This window comes from Rutidosis leptorrhynchoides, chromosome 3 (assembly GCF_046630445.1).
Source record: "Rutidosis leptorrhynchoides isolate AG116_Rl617_1_P2 chromosome 3, CSIRO_AGI_Rlap_v1, whole genome shotgun sequence".
NCBI classification, from domain to species: Eukaryota; Viridiplantae; Streptophyta; class Magnoliopsida; order Asterales; family Asteraceae; genus Rutidosis; species Rutidosis leptorrhynchoides.
In genome coordinates, this window is record NC_092335.1 from 607016420 (window position 1) to 607030114 (window position 13695).

At 33.3% G+C, this 13695-nt stretch overlaps 1 long non-coding RNA gene across 1 annotated transcript; it reads right to left on the reverse strand.

Moving 5' to 3' along the window:
* Positions 1–9663: 9663 nt before the first annotated feature.
* On the reverse strand, positions 9664–12820 carry LOC139898859 (uncharacterized). The gene is made up of 5 exons (XR_011777165.1): positions 11680–12820; positions 11452–11558; positions 11185–11224; positions 10926–11035; positions 9664–10240 (listed from the first exon to the last, which is right to left on the reverse strand). It is a non-coding gene; the product is annotated as an uncharacterized lncRNA (long non-coding RNA).
* Between the last annotated feature and the right edge of the window lie 875 nt (positions 12821–13695).

A 13695-nucleotide genomic window follows, 5' to 3' on the forward strand; every position in this document is an offset into this window, starting at 1 on the left:
TGACACCCGATTTAGTTCAGGTGACCTAATGAATTCCAGGTGAATTCCTAGGATTTTACGTTCAATGGTAATGAACGCATTGAAAATAGGGTTTTCAGAAAACAAATCGGTTTGTATTTTTGATCAAAATATTTTCTCGTTCAAGCTCGAGTTTAGATATCATCGAATTCCATGAGTTTGAATTCTCAATCCTTAAGGTCAATCTCTAGGATTGAGTAATATCAGTCTTGAAAGCTGATTTTTAATCTTTAAGGAGATTATCCTTTCTGGGGATCTGATTCATTAGTCTTATCCAGCTAATTTGCACGGTGCCTCCCCATTGTACGAGATAAATCCTTCTCATGGTTAGGATAAATCTGACCACTTGGCGACCCTGTTTAATGCTGAGGTCCGTGGATTTCCAGCTGATTTTAGTGATGACTTTTCTAGATTTTTCGTCAACCTACAGCTGGTCTGGACGACAACTTCATGACCTAAATCAAGAAGCGCGTGTCTTTTTCGGAAGACTTTACTTCCTTTTAATGATGGAATTGATTCATCGTGTAGATCCATCTCTTCTTTTCTTTCATCGGGTAAAACAGTTTAGTTTAGTCCAAAGCAAAAGTATTTTCAGTTATTTGTTACAAATATATGTGACATATGTTTAAAATAACTTGGTAAATTTTCCCACACTTGGCTTTTTATTTTTCTTTTTATCGTCCTCTATTCCATTTTAAATGAATTTTGACGGTTTCTGTATTTTTCTTAAAACTCCGCGAGTCGCGGAGAGGTATTTACAGTTCACACCCTTGGAGTTTCTGGCTGCCGACGGTTTTTAATATATATATATAATATATATATAATTAATATAATTAATTATATATTATATTATATTTATATACATAGTTAACTTGTAATTTTTAGTCCGTTGCGTCGAGCGTTAAGAGTTGACTCTGGTCCCGGTTCCGGATTTTCGAACGTCCTCGCGTACAATTTAATATCTTGTACTTTGCGTTTTGAATCTTGTACTCTTGTGATTTCGAGACGTTTCTTATCAATAATTGGAACCTTTTTGATTGTCTTTTGTTCTTTTGAGCTTTTTGGTCGTTTGCGTCTTGAATTCGTCGAATCTGTCTTTTGTCTTCACCTTTTACTATTTAAACGAATATCACTTGTAAATAGAACAATTGCAACTAAAAGCTTGTCTTTCTTGAGGAATAATGCTATGAAATATATGTTCGTTTTTAGCATTATCAAAGGAATTTAAGATAGACCTTTTGCCGGTCGAGCTAAGAAGTTTTGATGTCGTAGTTAGGATGGATTGGTTACGTCCATTACATGCTGCAATCTTGTGTTTTGATAAGACCGTTAACATTCCGTTGGGAAATGGAGAGACTCTAGTCATTCAAGGAGACAAGAGTGGTTACAAGCTCAACATCATTTCTTGCATCAAAACCCGTAAATACCTTATGAAAGGTTATCCCGCGATATTAGCTCATGTTAAGATAGTCGAACCGAAGGAAAAGCTTATTGATGATGTGCCGGTGGTTAGAGATTATCCCGAGGTATTTCCTGAAGATCTTCCTGGTCTTCTACCTCCTCGACAAGTCGAATTTCAGATTGATTTATCTCCTGGTGCTGCTTCTATTGCTAAAGCACCATACCGATTAGCACCTTCCGAAATGAAGGAACTTTCCAACCAACTCCAAGAACTATTGGATAAAGGTTTCATTCGTCCAAGCTCGTCCCCATGGGGAGCTCCTATTCTATTTGTTAAGAAGGAGGATGGTACATTGAGGATGTGTATTGATTACTGCGAACTCAACAAGCTTACTATCAAGAACCGTTATCCATTACCGCGTATTGATGATCTATTTGACCAACTTCAAGGGTTGAGTGTTTATTCAAAGTTTAATCTGAGGTCCGATTATCACCAACTTAGGGTCAAGGAATCCGATATTCATAAGACTGCTTTTCGTACTCGTTATGGGCACTATGAATTTTGTGTTATGCCTTTTGGCTTAACTAATGCTCCTTCCATGTTCATGGATCTTATGAATCATGTCTGCAAGCCATATCTCGACAAATTTGTCATTGTTTTCGTTGACGACATCTTGATCTACTCCAAGAGTGAGAAAGAACATGAGCAGCATTTGCGCATGATTCTTGAACTCTTACGAAAGGAACAACTCTACGCTAAGTTTTCAAAGTGCGAGTTTTGGCTCAAAACCGTACAATTCCTCGGACATGTTGTTGATAGTAATGGAATACATGTCGATCCAGCTAAGATTACCGCTATTCAGAACTGGGAGATACCAAAGACTGCGAAGCATATCCGTCAATTTTTGGGACTTGCCGGTTATTATCGGAGATTCATAAAAGATTTCTCCCTCCTTGCTAAACCCCTTACAAAGTTAACTCACAAAGGGAAGAAGTTTGACTGGTCCGAAGAACAGGAATCTGCTTTCAAGATTTTGAAGGATAAATTGACCAAAGCCCCGATTCTATCTTTACCTGAAGGCTCTGACGATTTTGTTGTTTACGGCGATGCCTCAAAGCAAGGCTTTGGTTGTGTTTTAATGCAACGTGAAAAGGTTATTGCCTATACATCTAGATAGTTGAAGAAACATGAGAAGAACTATACCACACACGAACTTAAATTAGGAGCCGTGGTATTTACACTAAAGATGTGGAGACATTACCTCTATGGAGTTAGAATCACGGTGTATACCGATCATAAAAGTCTTCAGCATATCTTTGATCAGAAACAGTTAAATATGAGACAAAGACGATGGCTCGAGTTATTGAACGATTATGACTGTGAGCTGAAATATCATCCTGGGAAGGAAAATGTGGTTGCCGATGCCCTTAGTCGAAAAGACGATGTTAAACGTGTTCGTGCTTTAAACCTGAAAATCAAATCGAATCTTATATCACGAATCTGTGAAGCTCAACTTGAAGCTATTAAACCAACACTTATCAAAGGTGAAGGACCTATCGGTTTCGAGAACCAACTTCAAGTGAAAGCTAATGGCACACGGTACTGTGGTAACAGAATTTGGGTTCCTCGCTTCGGTAATCTCCATGAACTAGTCTTGGACAAAGCTCATAAGACAAGGTACTCTATTCATCCCAGTTCCAGTAAGATGTACCACGATGTGAAGGAATTCTACTGGTGGCCTAACATGAAAGCCGACATTGCTACCTATGTTAGTAAGTGTCACACTTGTTTGAAAGTCAAGGCTGAACATCAAAAACCTTCTGGTCTATTGACACAACCCAATATCCCGCAGTGGAAGTGGGAATGTATTACTATGGATTTCATTACTAAGTTGCCAAAGACTTCAAATGGTAACGATACTATTTGGGTCATAGTTGATCTTCTTACTAAATCTGCACATTTCTTACCGATCAAAGAAACCGACAAGATGGAGAAATTGTCACAACTCTATATTAAAGAAATTGTCTCATGTCATGGAGTTCCTATCTCAATCATTTCTGATCGCGACAGTCGATTCGTCTCTAGATTCTGGAAAACTTTGCAATCTGCTCTCGGAACTCAACTCGACATGAATACAGCCTATCATCTGCAAACTGATGGTCAAAGTGAATGAACTACTCAAACCATGGAAGATATACTACGTGCTTGTGCAATCGATTTCGGCAAAGGATGGGATAGACATCTACCTTTAGCTGAATTTTCCTACAACAACAGTTATCACTCTAGCATTAAAGCTGCACCTTTTGAAGCTTTATACGGTCGGAAATGTAGATCCCCTTTGTGTTGGGATGAACTCGAGGACAGACATTTAACTGGTCCTAAAATCATTCACGAAACTACCGAAAAGATCGTCCAGATTAAGCAACAATTAGAAACTGCCCGCAGCCGACATATACAATTCCAAGTTGGAGATAAAGTCATGTTGAAAGTATCCCCTTGGAAAGGTGTTGTTCGCTTCGGTAAATGAAGTAAAATCAGTTCAAGATATGTTGGACCTTTCACGATCACTCAAAGAGTCGGTCCAGTGGCATACCGATTAGAACTACCAACTGAGCTTAGCCAAGTACATGATGTGTTTCATGTCTCGAATCTTAAAAAGTGTGTTGCTGACGACACACTTGTTATTCCTTTGGATGATATCCACATTGATGAGCAAATACACTTCGTTGAAGAACCTATAGAAATCATGGAAGGAGAGGTCAAACAAACGCGTAAAAGCAACATACCTATCGTTAAAGTCCGTTGGAAATTCGCGTAGAGGTCCCGAATATACATGGGAACGTAAAGACCAAATGATACGGAAATATCCCCATCTCTTCTCAAACGCTGATGCATCCGAGAAGTCTACCTAACACTTCAGGACGAAGTTTCTAATAACGGGGAGGTACTATAACGACCCTCATTTTTCCATTTTATATTTTTCTATTATTAAATGCCCAAACAATATAATTAAAGCTTAATGATTAAACCTTAATCAACAATTGTTAAGTATAAACAGTTATAAAACATATTAATTAACTTGGTACAATAATTTACAAGTTAATAAAAGATTAAAATAATAAGCCAATTAACTTTCGTGAACAAAATGTAATATTCTAAAACTTGTAGCCTTTAAACAATTAAACTGGAACATTTAATGAGCCATTTTAACTAACCAAAAGTACAAGGACTAAAACGAAAAAGTTCCACCCTAATCCTCCTAACCCTAGCCAATTTTAAAAGAGGGTACAATGACCCTTTTGCCCTCAAAAATTAGGCCACCATATCACCAATCCCTAACCCTAACTTTTCCTCCAAGTAAACCCTAGATCTAGAATCATCCTAATGCAACTATAAATAGAGGAACCATCTTTAGGTTTTCTTCATCCCATTCTCATACAACAATCCTATCTCAAAAATAATCTCTCCCTCTCTCCCACTCTTTGGCTCACGGCCACCACCACCACCGAAACCACCATCACCACTTCAAGTTTCCAAGTGATCTTCAAGCTTGTTCTTCGTGTTCATCAAGATCTTCAAGTGTGTTCTTCGTTATTCAAGTGCTTTGATCTTCATCTTCAAGTCATCTTCATCTTTTTCTTGTTAATCTTCATCAAGGTAAAAACCCTAGATCCAAACTTTTAAATTCTATCTTTTTAATTCATGTTTATGTTCATAATCATATTCATGTTCTTGCTCTTATTCATAATCATATTTATATTGTTCATGTAAAAAATTATATAATATGCATATACATATACATACTTACGGTTTTAAAAAAAAGAAAAAAAAGAAATTTTGTTTAGATCTTGAAAACCCTAAAAGATTATCAAAGATTATGTTAAAGTTTAAAAGGGGAAACAAGTATATATACATACTATATATAAGTACATGCAAATATATATATATATATATATATATATATATATATATATATATATATATATATATATATAAAGATTTTTGTTAAATCTTAAAAACCCTAAAGATTTGTTAAAGATTTTGTTAGTATTTAAAAAGGAAACAAAATATATACACATATACATATACATATGCGACATATATATATACATATAGAAAAAAAAAAAAATTTATCATATATATATATACATACGAAAATATAAATATATATATATATATATATATATATATATATATATATATATATATATATATATATATATATATATATATATATATATATATACACATATACACGATATATACATATATACATACTTAAACCCTAATTAAACCTAACCCTAATTATTAAACCCTAATTTACTTTACTAAATCCTAAACATTTATTATATATAACCCTAATCATTACCTAATCATTACTTTCCTAAACCCTAAATATTAATACTACTTTAATTAATTAAACCTAATTAATTAAAGCCACTACTTACTACTTAACCATAATTACTAATACTACTTAACTAATAAACCCTAATATTACTAATCATTTACTTAATACTACTTATACTATACTACTACTTAATACTTACACACTTATACTACCACTAACACTTATAACATACTACTTATAGTTTAACATGCGATTACAATAGTCATTCACGATAGCGTGAGGATTACTTGAACGTCAAAGCTACTTAAGGCCTAGGGTGATCCTTCGTACCACTATGGGACGCTTGTGGATTTTGAATGCCAAACTCAGATTTTGGTCAAGAAATTCTGGGCCAACCGGTAACAATTGGTCATTCTGGTGACTCGGCGGTGGAATAGATGTTTGAGTATGGTGCACAATGTCAAACCCGACTATGGTGATCATACACTCACTTGCACACTTAATAAGTGGTAGACTTATTAAGAATAACTCACTAGTGTTTGACACTAACTTACTAAAAATGGAAACTTACTAAAAGTGGAAACATGCTAAGAATGGAAACTTAGTAAAATAAACTACACTTAAAACACTTGCATAATTAAATTTAAACTTGGGCAAACATTTAACTACTCTTAAATGTCATTAGGTTGACTTTCTGCTCACATTCATCCAACTCTTCTATTCCAAGGAATAACAACTCTCTCCTACTTACTAAGGTGAACTTCATAGTCCCATTTTACATTGTGCACAACTTATTTAACTTATTGGGGTGAGACACATGCTACTTTTACTATTTACAATTTAGATACAAGTACCAACTGTTAAACTATGCTATACCTGGCTATGTCCAACAAAGTCCCTACGGTGATATTTTTAATTGCTCGTTAAATGCATTCTTAATTATTGGGGGTAGGCCTATCGGGAGTAACGTCCCCGATACATTTGACTAAGTCTTTGTATTACTTGATAATGAAATTAAACCGACAAGGACAGAACAACTTGTCATTGGGGCAAACTTTAAACGTTTAGTCTAAATATCACGAACTGGCATAACTTTTTGATCTGCGAGATCAACTTTATAAATAAAAATCTTGTGGTCTAAAACAACGGTCAAACATATTTGTTAAACCTATGAACTTCACTCAACCTTTTTGGTTGACACTTTAGCATGTTTTGTCTCAAGTGCCGATTGATCAAGTTTACTTACCTACTGCTTATGTGATGCTACTTGGACTTAGGATCAAGAACTATCACATTTATTATTCTTGCATTTGAAACATTTACTTTATTGCAATTTCAATTCTTGTAACGACATTCTATTTTCCGCTGCGTACTCAATGAAGTTTGTTTTTATCATGTAGTATTGTTCTCGTATTATAATATGTTGGTTTATTTGATATTAAGTCACATTTCACTCAGGCCCTAACTGGGGGTGTGATATTAATTGTGTGAAAGAGGTGTGAAGTAGAGTTATGTTGGTAAGTGTGTGCACTTGAGGTTTTTTTTTTAAGAGAAAATTTGATAAATGGTCCATGTGGTTTACATGAAATGGGATAAATGATCCCTGATGTTCATTTTCGAGGTTCGTGGTCCTTGTGGTTTACAAAACGAGGGTGGGTGGTCCCTGTCAGTAACAACCGTTAAAAATGTTCGTTAACTTCAGTCATGTGCGAAGCATGTGAGGGTAAAACCGTCATCTATTGATTCTCTTCTTTTTTCTTTTCTTTTTATTTTTTATTTTTTCCTTCTCTATGTTTATTAAACCACCAAACATGAAAGATGCTCAACCAGATGCACAAATCTAATTTAATGCCACTTGTAAATGTCATCTTCTCCATGTTTCTTCTCCCTGTGTCTTTTTCCTTTCTTTGTTCTTTTTTCCTATCTCCCATTTTAAACAGAATACGCTGTAAATGAAGCGAGTTAAATGTTTCAATAACCTTAATTACAAGTTAAATGTTTCAATAAATCAAACACAAAACGTGTAAATGAAACGAAATCGGATTCTTAGATGGTTTTAAATCGAAGATTTCGGATCGGTTATGGTATTATTATTTTAATGTGTTTGATAACATACTTACCACCAATGATTTCACGATCTAGATCTGTTACTTTGGTTGAATCTGGAATGTGGGTCCCTCACTCAACAGCCACCTCTACTCCGTCGTTATCTCTGTCGCCGTCAACTGTTATCTTCGTCGTAAGAGATGTGGTGGATCTGATCGGTATCTCCGGCGCCGGAGTTAGTTGTGATGTTTAGTTTTTTCGGCCATGATTTTCTCAAAGAGTTTTGCTGTAGATCTAGAATCAGATTCGAACGAAATGGCAAGGGGAGTATAAACGTGATAACCCACAAAATGGAATTTAAAAAGGAAATGAAATCAAGTGGTGGTGGTCACGTGCTTAAACTTGTGATCTCTTAAGTTGTCCAACAAAGGTTCTTCCAATCCATTTCAAACATATATTTTTAACACATAAAATCACAAGTGAGTTGATAAATGAGAATAACCCTTTTAAAAATCAAAAAAGATAGAAATTTGTTAATGTCTGTATATTCAGATGTGTATAAATAAATTAATTGTTTGAGAGGGTGATGGTCCGGTGGTGTTAATGTTTGTTTTTTTTCCTTCTAATTTCTAACTCGTTGAAGAAATAAGATTGAATATAGGTATGAATTTGAAAAGGAAGTTAGATGAGAACGGGTGAAGATTTAACTTTGAGTTTTTTAGTTTAAGGATTTTATGATAAAATGGGTCTGCAGGTTTGTGTTAGATTGAAGTTAAAATTTTTATTTTTTATTTAATTTTGATTTGAAACTGAAATTTGATAAAACTTTAGACGTTTTATATTTGAGTTTCAGGTATGGTAGTCTAAGAGGATGAAGAAGGTCAACTGTTTAAGCATTTTTGTTGTTGGTGTGTTTAATTAATAACATGGAGAAGAAAACAAGAAAAGAAAATAGAAAAGGAAAAGTAAGAGAAATACTAAATGACGGTTTTACCCTCACATGCATCGCACATGACTAAAGTTAACAGACATTTTTAACGGCTGTTACTGATAAGGACTATTTACATCGGCTATGTAAACCACAAGGACCACGAACCTCGAAAATGAACATCAGGGACCATTTACCCCATTTCATGTAAACCATGGGGACCATTTATCCAATTTTCTCTTTTTTGAAAAAAAGCAACCTTGACACCACTTTCTATACAAAAAGGTATTTTTGAAAGAAAAAAAATGATAAGAAATTCGGATGCCATGTAGGATGATGAGGTGGTGTATGTATTGTATGTATAGGTTTGGTGTGAGGTAAAAAAAAAATAGCAACAAATAGTGTATATGTATAGGTTTTTTATGAGACAATCTTCTCTCCTACATGGACCGAAATTTACGTGTTTGATGACATTTGGACAAAAGGTTACCGATTTATATATATATATATATATATATATATATATATATATATATATATATATTATAGATCAAATAAATAATACCTTTAATTAAATATTAGTGGTTAAATTATTATGTGTCGGCTTTTATATTCGCGTTATAATAGATTGTTATAACGAAATTTTATATACATGATATAAATTTTTTATCTGACGTATGTTGCCAAAGTTTAAAAACGACTTCAAGTAGATGAATTCCCTAAATAAAATAAAATAAATATATTTTTGATAATGTTATATGAAGTCAACAATATCAAATTTAAAAGTAAATTATAGAATGGGTGTTGGTCAAAGTCATGTTTCAATGCTAAAACGTGCAATATTGGATAACTAGCCTTTAAGAGCCCGTGCATTGCACGGAGACTCTTAATCAAACAAAGTATAAACGTACATATTATATCAATATACGGTATGATAAAGATAGTATGATAACTAATCCATGTACATAATGAGTTGAGTATAATCCGTGATATGGCACATATCCTAAATATGATATAAGTAGAGTACATCCTCAATACAATTAAGGTGAAATACGTACTGCATAACAATTAAATGCAAACTAATTCCGCTCATAGGTGCAAGCGTTAGCAAACTGACTACTTTCTGTTGGCTACGAAACAGTACGCTATGAACAATAATACTCAAAAGAATCAACAGTTGACTTAATGATATGAAGGTACAAAGAATTATAAAAAGCAAAACTACCCCTTTATTTAGTTCTGATGTTCATTCAACTATCATTTTTTGAACATGAATATTTAAATTATTAACAATGAATCCAAACCCAGCATAATAACTTAAATCGAAACAAACGAAGAACGAAATGTAAAGAAAGCTATACCATATTATTTCAGCCGTTAAGCACCTTTGGAATCCGTATGACCAAGAAATCAACAGAGTCTAACGATGAACCGATTATAAGACGCACCCCAAAGAGTGTAATAACAAATATGATCATCTGATATGTCCAAAGTCAACCTGAGTTTAAGAAAAAAAAATCAAATACCAATTATGCAAACCAAATCTAATTCTAAACACCAATTAGCTACAGTTGTTTACTCAACAACTATACGAATCAACATATGTAATTTTCTTAAAAATAACCATACACAATACACATATATCAACATAGAAACAGAAATACATACAATTAACATAATTACATTTAACTAACTAAAATCATTAGGACCCATTTAACCTGAAACTGCTTTTAACCCATTTTAACCCAAAATCACCTTTTGACCCGTTTCAACCTGATCTAGTTTTTACCCGTTTTTACCCGAAACTGCTTTAGACCCATTGTAATCCCAAACCCCTTTCGACCCGTTCTTAAAGTGACATTAAATGTAAGAATGAAGACGTACACTCTCCACGCTTTTCTTTGACAACAAAAGTCTGCCTATTCATTAAATGTAAGTGTGAACTCTTCAACAAAACTATAAGTGGGTAGATTACCAAATCTAGCACATACATTAAACTATGTACTTCTTAGGACAAGATTGAAGCACATACAATGACTTTAAATATCATAATATGTCATCTCTCTGAATTTGCAGTTTGTATGCAATAGTTTCGTGAGTATAAACTATGTACTTGTTTTCAACTTCATTCAAAAGCAAGCAATTTATTTTTGTCACTAATGTTCAACAAATAAGAAATGTACCTTTTTTAAATTAGGTAGATGGTTGTAACCATATGCCTCCTATTCCGGATGGAACATATTGGAACATGGTCCATGACCCATGAACCTTCTTCCGAACACGCTCAATAAGCCTGAAAGACAACTTCTTGTAAGATGTGTAGTTGCATAAAAAATAAACTAAAATTGAAAATAAAAGACACAATATGTGATTATAATAGAACATAAATTTTTATATTCGTGAAAGACACAATAATAATTAACTTGCACAACTGTAAAATACCAACAGAAAACAGCCCGCTTTCGAACAACCATCATTTGATCTACAAAAACAAACAAACCAACATTAAAATTAGCGATACCTAAAATTGCAAAACAGACACAACATGACATTTACTTGTAACATAAACCAATATAGAAACGATTCAAATTCGATGGATTCTGAACATTGTCTGAAATAGTGACAGTTAATTTTATGATTCTGAAATGCCAATGCAGAAAATATATTATTTCAAGACATAATAAATGAAAAAATGGATGTACGTTATACCCATTAAAGTCCTTTATTTAAGTATCAAATCATTCGGAGACCCCTGGAATGAAAGCTCTGCATCTTCAACAACATTCATTCCATCATTTTGAGACAAAACTTGTTCACTTGTATTGGTACCCCAAAAGTATTAAAAAAACATTAATAAGCTTGTGTGACAATTTTTGAAGTCAAAGAGAATGAAACCATAGAATAAATAAACAATAACTTGGATAGACAACCGTGTACCTCACTGTAATATTCATGGCGTCTGATGGATGAAGGTTAAGGCTAATACATTGATTTTCATAATGTAATTGAAGTAGATATTAGATAACCAGAACTGTATTTAGTGAATAACCTGTTGTGTGTCCTTTATATCATATTACATCTATTTCATCATCTGTAAAAGTTCACCATTGTCAGCCTTTTCCAAATGAGATTGCATAACAGTGACATGAATATAGCGAATTTAGTATGATTAAATGAGACTAAACTTCAAGATAAATCACTAAAAAGGCATTAAATCACATTGATGATTAGAAGAAGCAAAGAAACTTCATCAGTATCATAGTAATAAACACGACAGTAGAATTGTTTTTTCATATTGGATATAGAAGAAGCAAAGAAACATATTATTGGAGCAAATGAATTCTAAAACCAATTATAAATCAAAGCAAATGAATTCAACTACCTGAGAACATTAAATTAATTAACTTTGTATTGAAAGATAGGGTGACTTATATGGGTGTTAACGATGGTGCAAGCCGTCGGTCGTCCAAACGTGTCATTTGGGCAGACTAAGTTAGATAGAAACAGAATGGACTAATGGTGGGTCGAATCTTGAATCTCACCCAATATATCTTTTAGAGCATATAAAGTTAAATAAATCTTTCAGATTTTTTTGATTATATAATTGTAATAATATTAATAATTAACCATGCCTTAAAGGAAAAAAATTTAATGGTCAAAAAATGGGTTTGGAGTAAACTTGGCCCGTTGCATCTTTACTTAAATCTGGCCTATTTCGAACGGAACCCCTTTTGCATTTTTACTCCGCCCAACAAACATGCTTAAGAAGAAGATGGACATAACGAATTTTGAAACTGTTCACCAACGATCTATAATCAATACAAAAAAATAAGCATATAACTTTATAAGTTTTACCATGATTTTCTGATATATCAAAATTGAATATCCTTATAGTTGTTGAAGAGAAGGTAGATTCGATAAAGTTTCAGGGATAAATCCATCCAACTTGTTATCTTGTAAATCATACACAATGACAGTAGTTATACTTATTCAATTATCGAACATATAAAAGCAATTAAACACTAAATAAGTTAGTATTATAAAGATTAAATGAGAAGACACAACAACAAATTAACATGTAGAATTATACATTTGATGAATAAACAATTGTTCTCTACAAACCAACCCATTAACATGGAGAGTTAAGACTTTTTAATAGAGATTGGTGCTCTGCAAAATTTTTACATGTTGCAGACAATAACACATGTGTATATTAGAATGCTTAAATTAAAAACATTGATGATAAATCAGTAAACTAAATTGGCATTTTCGGTTAATTCAGTGTCCAGATACACATACTTGAATATTGAAATAAAGATTCTCGATGCTCTTCAGATCTATAAAGAATATCTGTAAAGTGGTCAAATCCGATAATATGTATTTTTAATCTGTACGAACCTGTAAACTTGAAATATAACAATATATGTATTTTTAATCTCCGATTCCCCTTCCGATTTCCAATCGCAAATACAGATTAGTTACAATATGAATATAGCCAGGTTTATATAAAATCAGATACACATACCAATCAGAAAATAGAAAGGTTTATATGAAATCAAAGGTTTTGAATCATGTATACTTACACCGTTCATCGATAAATTGAAAACATAATCGATTGCAAGATGGACACGTCGTCGTCTTCCTCGTCATGCCGGTCACCCGAGATAGTTTAAATTGCATATTTAGCTTGTTTGTTATGAACCCTAATCAAATCGGCTGATGGAGGCGATGAAAACAGAAACAACATCTATGAATGAACCCTAAGCCGTTTGAGGGATAGATTGGGTGTGTTTGGCATGAAGCTTGTTGGATTGGAGCTTTAGCTTATGATTTTAATAAGCTTCAAGTCATAAGCTTTGTTTGGTAGACATAAAAAGTGGAGCTTATGAAAATCATAAGCTCTTAAAAAATAAGCTACTTCTAGTAGCTTATGAAAAAATGTAGAGCTTATGA